Here is an 8,965-nt window from a genome sequence, read left to right as displayed (position 1 = left end):
AAGAACTCACAAGGTGATTAATTATGAAGGACATTGTCAGATAATAATCCAATAGTGGATATGGTGATCCACAATGGAGCTGATGTGAGTATTGATACCCAATCAGAGGAAGAAAGAATGCAAATGCATCGTTTTACAGAACATCTGAATAATTTAACGTTTAAATAACAAAGGAATTATGATTTTCAAATCAAGGGATCAGGAGCAAACACTCTGATCAAGGACGGACAAGTTGAATAGACTTAGGGGTACAATCGATGGCAATCTGATTGGCCGAGGACCAGCTCACGTTTTAAATGACATCTGAGCTGGAAGGATGAATTCTATGATATGAGTGAGTATTGCGAGCATTCGCAACATATTGAGTCAATGGACTCAAAATGATATTGACAAAGGTTGCCAATAAGATTACTATACTTATGGGATTAACCATAATGCAAGCAAGCAAGAATTTCAGGAGCAATAGGTTGCTCAGGATTTTCGGAAGACCGAATGGTATTTCGAAGAATTTTGTGAACTTCATGAATATCTGGGGATGAGCGGATACTCGATAAATGCGAGTAATTATCCGTAGTGGTATGCATGTGGCAAAGAACTGCAAGGCAGTGGGCACAAAGTATACTCGAAACATTATAGAGAATTTCGGGTTATCTTGTAATAACAAGATCAACTGGGAATAAAAGTAAGAACGACAGGTCTAAATACTTATCCATAGGGATATTTCGGTGGTAGGGAATTGCAAAAGCAATGGCATAAGGTTTCGGGAGAACATCGGGGAGTATTGTCAGAATCTTCTGTTGAAGCAGTCGATCCTCTATAATGAAGGGGCTCTTCGGCAGGAAGTGGTAACGAGAACCTAGAGGTAGATTTTAGCAAAATCATTTAACCCGAGTAGGAGAGAGTCAGAATCCCAGAGTATAGACGGGGAATAAAAGATCCTAATACCACCCAATGGCGACGTGGGCCCGTAAGACACACAGCCATGTTAGTAAAAGTTTTGTAATGACTAGACTCAACTTCGGCCAAGGAGTGTGGAAGGGGAATTCCTACAGGCAGTCGGCTCTGATACCAACTTGTGACGCCCCTGATTTAATCGTACACTAATCATGCATGCAAATGTGTACGATCAAGATCAAGGACTCACGGGAAGATATCACAACACAACTCTAAAACATAAATAAGTCATACAAGCATCATATTACAAGCCAGGGGGCCTCGAGGGCTCGAATACAAGAGCTCGATCATAGACAAGTCAGCGGAAGCAACAATATCTGAGTACAGACATAAGTTAAACAAGTTTGCCTTGAGAAGGCTAGCACAAACTGGGATACAGATCGAAAGAGGCGCAGGCCTCCTGCCTGGGATCCTCCTAAACTACTCCTGGTCATCGTCAGCAGGCATCACGTAGTGGTAGGCACCTCCGGTGTAGTAGGAGTCGTCGTCGAAGGTGGCGTCTGGCTCCTGGACTCCAGCATCTGGTTGCGACAACCAGAATGAAAGGAAAAGGGGGAAAAGGGGGAGAAAGCAACCGTGAGTACTCATCCAAAGTACTCGCAAGCAAGGAGCTACACTACATATGCATGGGTATCAAATGGAGTAAGGGTATCATATGTGGACTGAACTGCAGAATGCCAGAATAAGGGGGGATGATAACTAATCCTTTCGAAGACTACGCTTCTGGCAGCCTCCGTCTTGCAACATGTAGAAGAGAGTAGACTGAAGTCCTCCAAGTAGCATCGCATAGCATAATCCTAACCGATGATCCTCCCCTCGTCGCCCTGTGAGAGAGAGACCACCGGTTGTATCTGGCACTTGGAAGGGTGTGTTTTATTAAGTATCCAGTTCTAGTTGTCATAAGGTCAAGGTACAACTCCAAGTCGTCCTGTTACCGAAGATCACGGCTATTCGAATAGATTAACTTCCCTGCAGGGGTGCACCACATTCCCCAACACGCTTGATCCCATTTGGCCGGACACACTTTTCAGGGTCATGCCCGGCCGCGAAAGATCAACACGTCGCAGCCCCACCTAGGCACAACAGAGAGGTCAGCACGCCGGTCTAAACCTAAGCGCACAGGGGTCTGGGCCCATCGCCCTTAGCACACCTCCACGTTGCGAACGCGGCCGGAAGCAGAACTAGCCCCCTTAATACAAGAGCAGGCTTACGTTCCAATCCGGCGCGCGCCGCTCAGTCGCTGACGTCACGAAGGCTTCGGCTGATACCACGACGCCGGGATACCCACAACTACTCCCGCGTAGATGGTTAGTGCGTATAGACCAAATGGCCAGACTCAGATCAAAAACCCAGATCTCGTTAAGCGTGTTAAGTATCCGCGAACGCCGACCAGGGCCAGGCCCACCTCTCTCCTAGGTGGTCTCAACCTGCCCTGTCGCTCCGCCTCAAAGTAACAGTCGGGGGCCGTCGGGAACCCAAGCCCACCTCTACCGGGATGGAGCCACCTGCCCCTTCAGCCCCCATCTCCGAACAGTATCACAGGTAAGGTAACTGTGTAAAGTATAAAGTATATGCCCGTGATCACCTCCCGAAGTGATCACGGCCCAGTAGTATAGCATGGCAGACGGACAAGAGTGTAGGGCCACTGATGGAACACTAGCATCCTATACTAAGCAGTAGGATAGCAGGTAATGGTAACAACAGCAGTAGCAAGGACAGGCTATGCATCAGGATAGGAATAACGGAAAGCAGTAACATGCTACACTACTCTAATGCAAGCAGTATAGAGAAGAGTAGGCGATATCTGGTGATCAAAGGGGGGGCTTGCCTGGTTGCTCTGGCAAGAGAGAGTGGTCGCCAACACCGTAGTCGTACTGGGTAGCAGCGGCGTCGGTCTCGGTGTCTAGTGAGAGAAGAGGGGGAAGAAACAATAAATATAATGCAAGAAAATGCATGACGATGCATGACATGACAAAGCGTGATGCTAGGTGTGCCCTAACGCGGTACAAGGTGGTACCGGTGAAGGGGGGGAAACATCCGGGAAATTATCTCCGGTGTTTCGCGTTTTCGGACAGACGAACCGGAGGGGGAAAGTTGCGTGTTTGCTATGCTAGGGATGCGTGGCGGACGAACGGGCTGCGTATTCGAATTCGTCTCGTCGTTCTGAGCAACTTTCATGTACAAAGTATTTTCATCCGAGTTACAGATTAAAAGATATGATTTTCTATAGATTTTACTAATTTCTGAAATTATTTTTAATTCGAAAATAATTGCTAAATTGCTAGGCACACCCAGCACAGTGTACACAAAAGTGTACCCAGTGACTAACAGGTGGGCCAGAGGGACCCAGTTGACCAGTCAACGTTTGACTGGTCAACAGGGGTGGGACCCCCGTGCCATTGACTGTTTTAGTTAATTAGGGATTAGGCTAATCAAACTACTGTTTAATTAAACTAACAGATTAATTAGATTAATTAACTAGGATTAATTAACTTAATTAATTAATTAATTAATTAAGTTTATTTATTTTTAATTATTATTATTTTTTAAAATCCTTTTTTAATCCCTTTTTTTTGTTCTGGGCGGGGGACCCGTTCGTCATAGGGCCAGGGGGCCGTTGCGGGTTAGCGGGTGCCTGTGCGAGCGTGAGCCTGACTGGGCACTGGGCAAGGCCAGCCGCGGGGTGGGACTCGGCGTTTGGCGCCGGCGAGGCACGGCCGGCCGGAGTGGCGTAGGGCGGCGAAGCCATGCAGCAGCGGGAGTAGCGGCGGGAGTAGTTACGGGCGGCGCGGTGGCTGCGGACGGCGACGAGCGCGCGCGGGGCCTGCGGCCGAGGCCTTGGCCGATGCGGCGATGGCGAAAACGGCAAGGGCGGGCGCGCGCGGAGGACGGGGGGGGGGGGGGGGGAAGGAGGCGCGCGGGGACAAGCTACCGCCGGCGGGTGCGGCGTGCTTGCGGGCGGCGGCAGGCAGCAGTGCAGCGGCGGGCAGAGGCGAGCAGCAGGGCCGAGGCGCGCGGCGACGCCGGAGCGACACGGTGAGCGAGTGAGGTCGCGAGAGAGAGGAGGAGGAGGAAGGGCGCGCGCTCACAGCGGGGGAGTAGGGACCGGGCAATGGGGCGCGGGGAGCGACTCGGGGTGGAGGACGAGGAGGCTCGGCGTGGGGGAGGAGACGGGGAGGCGACGGTGAGGAGGGGGACGGCGAGGTGGCGGCGTCCTGGCGTGGGGGGCGGCGAGCTCCGGGCACGGGGCGGCGCCGAGCGACGTCGGCCTCCTCTGGATCCCGATCCAGATCGGGAGAGAGGAGGGGGGCGTCGTGGGGAAAGCGGGGGTGGGGTTAGGTTAGGGTTTCGGTCGTGGGGGGGATTAGTAGGCTAGGGCGCGGGGTGGGCCGGCCCATTCGGGCGGCTGGGACCAGCTGGGTCACTGGCTGGGCCGAGGTCCAGTTGGCCACGAGGCCCTTTTTTTGTTTGTTTGTTTTGTTTTCCCTTTCTTTTTTTATTTTTCTTTTCTGTTTGCTTTTAGCTCCTAATTATTTTAGTTTCTTTAAAATACCAAGTTAGCACCTAAATTAGTATCATCAAAATAGGCCACTGCCAAACCTAGTTGGACCCAAAATAAATTAGTTTAATATATTTTTTTATTTTTCAAAAGCAATTAAATTATTATTTTAGCCACTATTTTTAAATAGTTTAGGGCATTTAAACACTTTGTAAAAGGTTGGTTCCACCACCAAAACTAGTTAGGGATTATTTGCCACATGATGAACATTTTAGTTTTGATATTTGAAAACTTTTATTGTTTGCTTGATTTTGACTTTGAATTTGAATCGGTTTCGAACTAACACGGGATTAGCAATAGTAATCGTGGTGACATGGCATCATTACCAGAGGGTTACTGTAGGTTGATTAACCAGGCGTCACATGGGGTCGAAGAGTGTAGTGAAGTTGATCAACGACAAGGAAGTTGATAGATCAATATACGCCCACTTGGTGTTTGAAATTAAGCAGCTAATTGGTAGTTGTAATTCTTGTATCTCCTTTGGTAGTATTTTTCAAAATAAAGCTAGTGCCTGGCTGGTGAATTATGCTATGTCTTCTGGTAGAACTATGACCTGGCTTGGAGCAGGGCCTCCGGAGGTCCTGGGAATAACATCCGATGATTGTAATACGTAGGTGATTGAGTAATGAAAGTTTTATTTCTGCAAAAAAGAGGCTCCAAATAATTTTCTGGTTGCTGCTTTTGCCATGAACGGGAAAGAACGGGAGGAGTATGGAAATAATGATTTCCAGATAAATGTTCAGTGTGATGGGAGGACATTTCATGGGCATACTACCTCTTGCCGGGATGCTTTGAGTCAAGGTGATACCAATCCAATGGGATGCAATGCCACAACTTTTGTCAGCAAGGTACCAACAACACTACAACAGCCACATCAGCATATGTGCATCACAAGAAGGGCAATAGAGACCATCTTTTGGATAAGCTTCGAAGATGTTCCCGACGATCCAAGTCGTGCTTTTATACTTCATCGCATACCCACAGGACGCATGGCAAGATGCTGATGAAATTGTTCGGATGTGGATAGCAGAATGCTCCATCAACAAAAGTTAGTCACATCATGGAAAGACTCTGAAGGAGGTACCGAACAACTACATGAAGGGATTGGTCATGAGATGCCTTGTTTAGTTGGAGGAGAGGAAACTTGGCGGTGGCATATTGGTAGTCAGAGTTCATAGAAGCCTCCTGGTGTTCATGTAGTCAGCGATCGTTGAGGTTGGCTTCATGGAGATTATCCACAATGTTCGTTATGATGTCCTTGTGTCGCCATCTGTACGCCGCGTCTCTGTAGAGAGCGGTTGTAAATCAGTGTATACCACCTACCAAAAATTCACGAAGTTGCATTCCTTCATATGTCATGTCGATGAGAAGAAGTTAAAGATCGGTTGAGGTGTGCAAAGAAGAAGAGTGTCCATAATGATATCAAGTTTCTATGCTGGTCAAAGTTCCTTCGTGTAGTCTCCTTGAAGGGGTCGAGGCTCAAGGTGCCGCCAGATGGGCTTGGTGACACGATACAACTGCGATATCTATGTGTCGACTCCCCTAACCTACACATTCTCCCATCCAGCATCGCCAGGCTATTCAACTTGCATACAGTCGACATAAGCAATACTTAGGTAGAGGAGATTCACAGGGATTTCTAAAATATCGAGACTCTTCGGCACGTGCTCGCAGAAACACCAGCACTTCCTGCAATATCAATGCCACTAGGCGTCGAAGAACAAGAAGATGATGATGAGGTTGGTAGTGAGCTACATACACTCCATGGCTAAAGCCTGCCTCATCGGGATCATGAGAGTGGAATCCATTGGATAACAAGATGAAAAGATGCATACTGTCATTTAAGATGCACAACTTCGAGTATGCAAAACATGGAGGATGCATGTTCGAGGCTGCTCTCTCGTACATGTATCTCCTTGGCCACCTGAGTCCGCAAGGTGATGAGATTCCTTCATGCATCTTCACCTACCCAAGACTTCAGAGTATTGAGATTACGGAGCAAAACGGAAACGTGAAGTGGGATGACATTCTAGCGGTAAATCTTCTTCACAAGGTTTGCCCAAACCTCGTGCAACTCAAAAGACAAGATACCAATGGGGTACCTAAAATCATCAAACAACAACTAGTAACGAATTTCGAAGATGATTAGAATATGCAGGTTCCTTCCCTCCTCAAAGCTCATGAAAATTACTCTTTCCTACATATGGCTTAATTTTGTGCTTTCTTGAATTCATCAAGGGAGGCAATACTCGTGCGAACCTGACCGCAAAGGACTCAAGCTGCATGTGGCGTTATTTGCATTGCTTTCCTTTTGTTTTCTCTTTCAAATGTTCTCTAGTTAAACGATATGTATTTAACTTGATTGAGAGCGTGATAGTGGGAAGGAGCGACCAGTTATTTTGGGGAGATTGAGAGCGAGAACAGCTCTCTACGAAGCCATTTAGCGAACAGCTCTGTACAACTTCATAGATTCAAAAAATTGTAGCTTTATTAAGCTTGAAAAACGTTTGAAAATCAAGTTGTAGTGCAAAACTAATCACAAATTAAAATTTTATCAGGACAACTCTTCATTTGTGGGCTAGATAAAAGAAGGAAACAAAAAATCCATGTATACCTCACCAAATAAACAACCGCCGAGACCTGCGACCATTTGTATTTCCATCCGGCTCCAAATGGTTTTCTGATTGCCATGACGGGGAAAGAACATGAGAAGTATGGAAATAATGATTTCCAGATAAATGTTCAGTGTGATGGGAGAACATTTCATGGGCATACTACCTCTTGTCGGGATGCTTCCATTCAAGGTGAAACCAATCCAATGAGATGCAATGCCACAACTTTTGCCTGCAAGGTACCAACAACACTACAACAGCCACATCAGCAGATGTGCATCACAAGAAGGGCGATAGAGACCATCTTTTGGACAAGCTTCGAAGATGTTCCCGACGATCCAAGCTAGTCGTGCTTTTATACTTCATCGCATACCCCTAGGACGCATGGCAAGATGCCGATGAGATTGTTCGGATGTGGATAGCAGAAAATGCTCCATCAACAAAAGTCAATCACATCATGGAAAGACTCTAGAGGAGGTACGGAACGACTACATGAAGGGATTGGTCTTGAGATGCCTTGTTTAGTTGGAGGAGAGGAAACTTAACGGTGGCATATTGGTAGTCAGAGTTCACAGAAGCCTCCTAGTGTTCATGTAGTCAGAGATTGTTGATGTTGTCTTCATGGAGATTATCCACAGTGTTCTATATGATGTCCTCGTGTCGCCATCGGTACGTTGCGTCTCTATCGAGAGCGATTGTAGATCAATGTATACCACCTACCAAAAATTCACGAAGTTGCATTCTTTCATATATATGTCATGTCGATGAGAAGAAGTTAAAGATCGGTTGAGGTGCGTAAAGAAGAAGAGTGTTCATAATGATATCAAGTTTCTATGCTAGTCAAAGTTCCTTCGTGTAGTCTCCTTGAAGGGGTCGAGGCTCAAGGTGCTGTCAGATGGGCTTGGTGACACGATACAACTGCGATATCTATGTGCCGACTCCCCTAACCTACACATTCTCTCATCTAGCATCGTCAAGCTATTCAACTTGCATATGCTTGACATAAGCAATACCTAGGTAGAGGAGACTCAGTAGGATTTCTGAAAGATCAAGACTGTTCGGCACGTGTTCGCAAAAACACTAGCACTTCCTGCAATGTCAATGCCACTAGGTGTCGAAGAACAAGAAGAAGATGATGAGGTTGGTAGTGAGGTACATACGCTCCATGGCGCAAAGCCTGCCTCATCGGGATCATGAGAGTTCAATATTGGATAACAAGATGATAAGAAGCAACACGTATCTGCTGGATAGGGGTCACAGATGGCGAGGTAGAAGTCGGCAGCATTGCACCGCTCCCGTTTGGTCCATGTCGGGCAGCACAGCGTTCACGGTCACCAAGCTCCCTAGAGTCCTTGAGGATGCTTACTCCGGAGCCATCGGGGTAGATCCACATCTGGACGCCGCGGGGCTGGAAGTAGGTCCAATCAAGGAGGACGCGGCTGTCGCGGACATCGCGGGGGCGCCGCCGGGGCCCTTCCCCATTGTCTTCTTGGACGCCGGGCGGCACGAAGTAGGAAGAAGAAGAAACGACGGCCGGGATGAAGGAGAAATCGGCCGCGTAGCGGGCAAGGGCACCGACGAGCAGGGCGGAGGGGTGAGGCGCCTGGGCAGGGTGGAATCCGTCCGCGTCCATGAAACCGAGGAGGGAAGGGCGGTGGAGCGCGCGGAAGCGATGACAGAAAGGGCGGCCTTTGATGACGCGGCGGAAGGACGTGCATGCCGCTGAGGCGCGGGCGAGCGTGTCTGGGGTAGGCAGGCGGAGGATGATCTCCTCCAGGAGGTCGCCGGGGACGGGGATGGAGGCCAGCGGCGGCGGGTCCATGGCGGCAGGGGTGGTGGA

General features: G+C 48.3%; 1 pseudogene; it reads left to right on the top strand.

Moving 5' to 3' along the window:
• The first annotated feature begins 5,199 nt into the window (after nt 1-5,199).
• LOC147962644 (toMV susceptible protein tm-2-like) lies at nt 5,200-6,662 on the top strand (annotated as a pseudogene).
• The last annotated feature ends 2,303 nt before the right edge of the window (nt 6,663-8,965 follow it).

The sequence above is a fragment of the Triticum urartu genome, chromosome 7A (genome assembly GCF_056163025.1).
Source record: "Triticum urartu cultivar PI428250 chromosome 7A, HENAU_Tu73, whole genome shotgun sequence".
In the NCBI taxonomy this organism is placed as follows: Eukaryota; Viridiplantae; Streptophyta; class Magnoliopsida; order Poales; family Poaceae; genus Triticum; species Triticum urartu.
The sequence above is the reverse complement of the archived record's forward strand: the minus strand, read 5'-3'. Positions and strand labels throughout refer to the sequence as shown.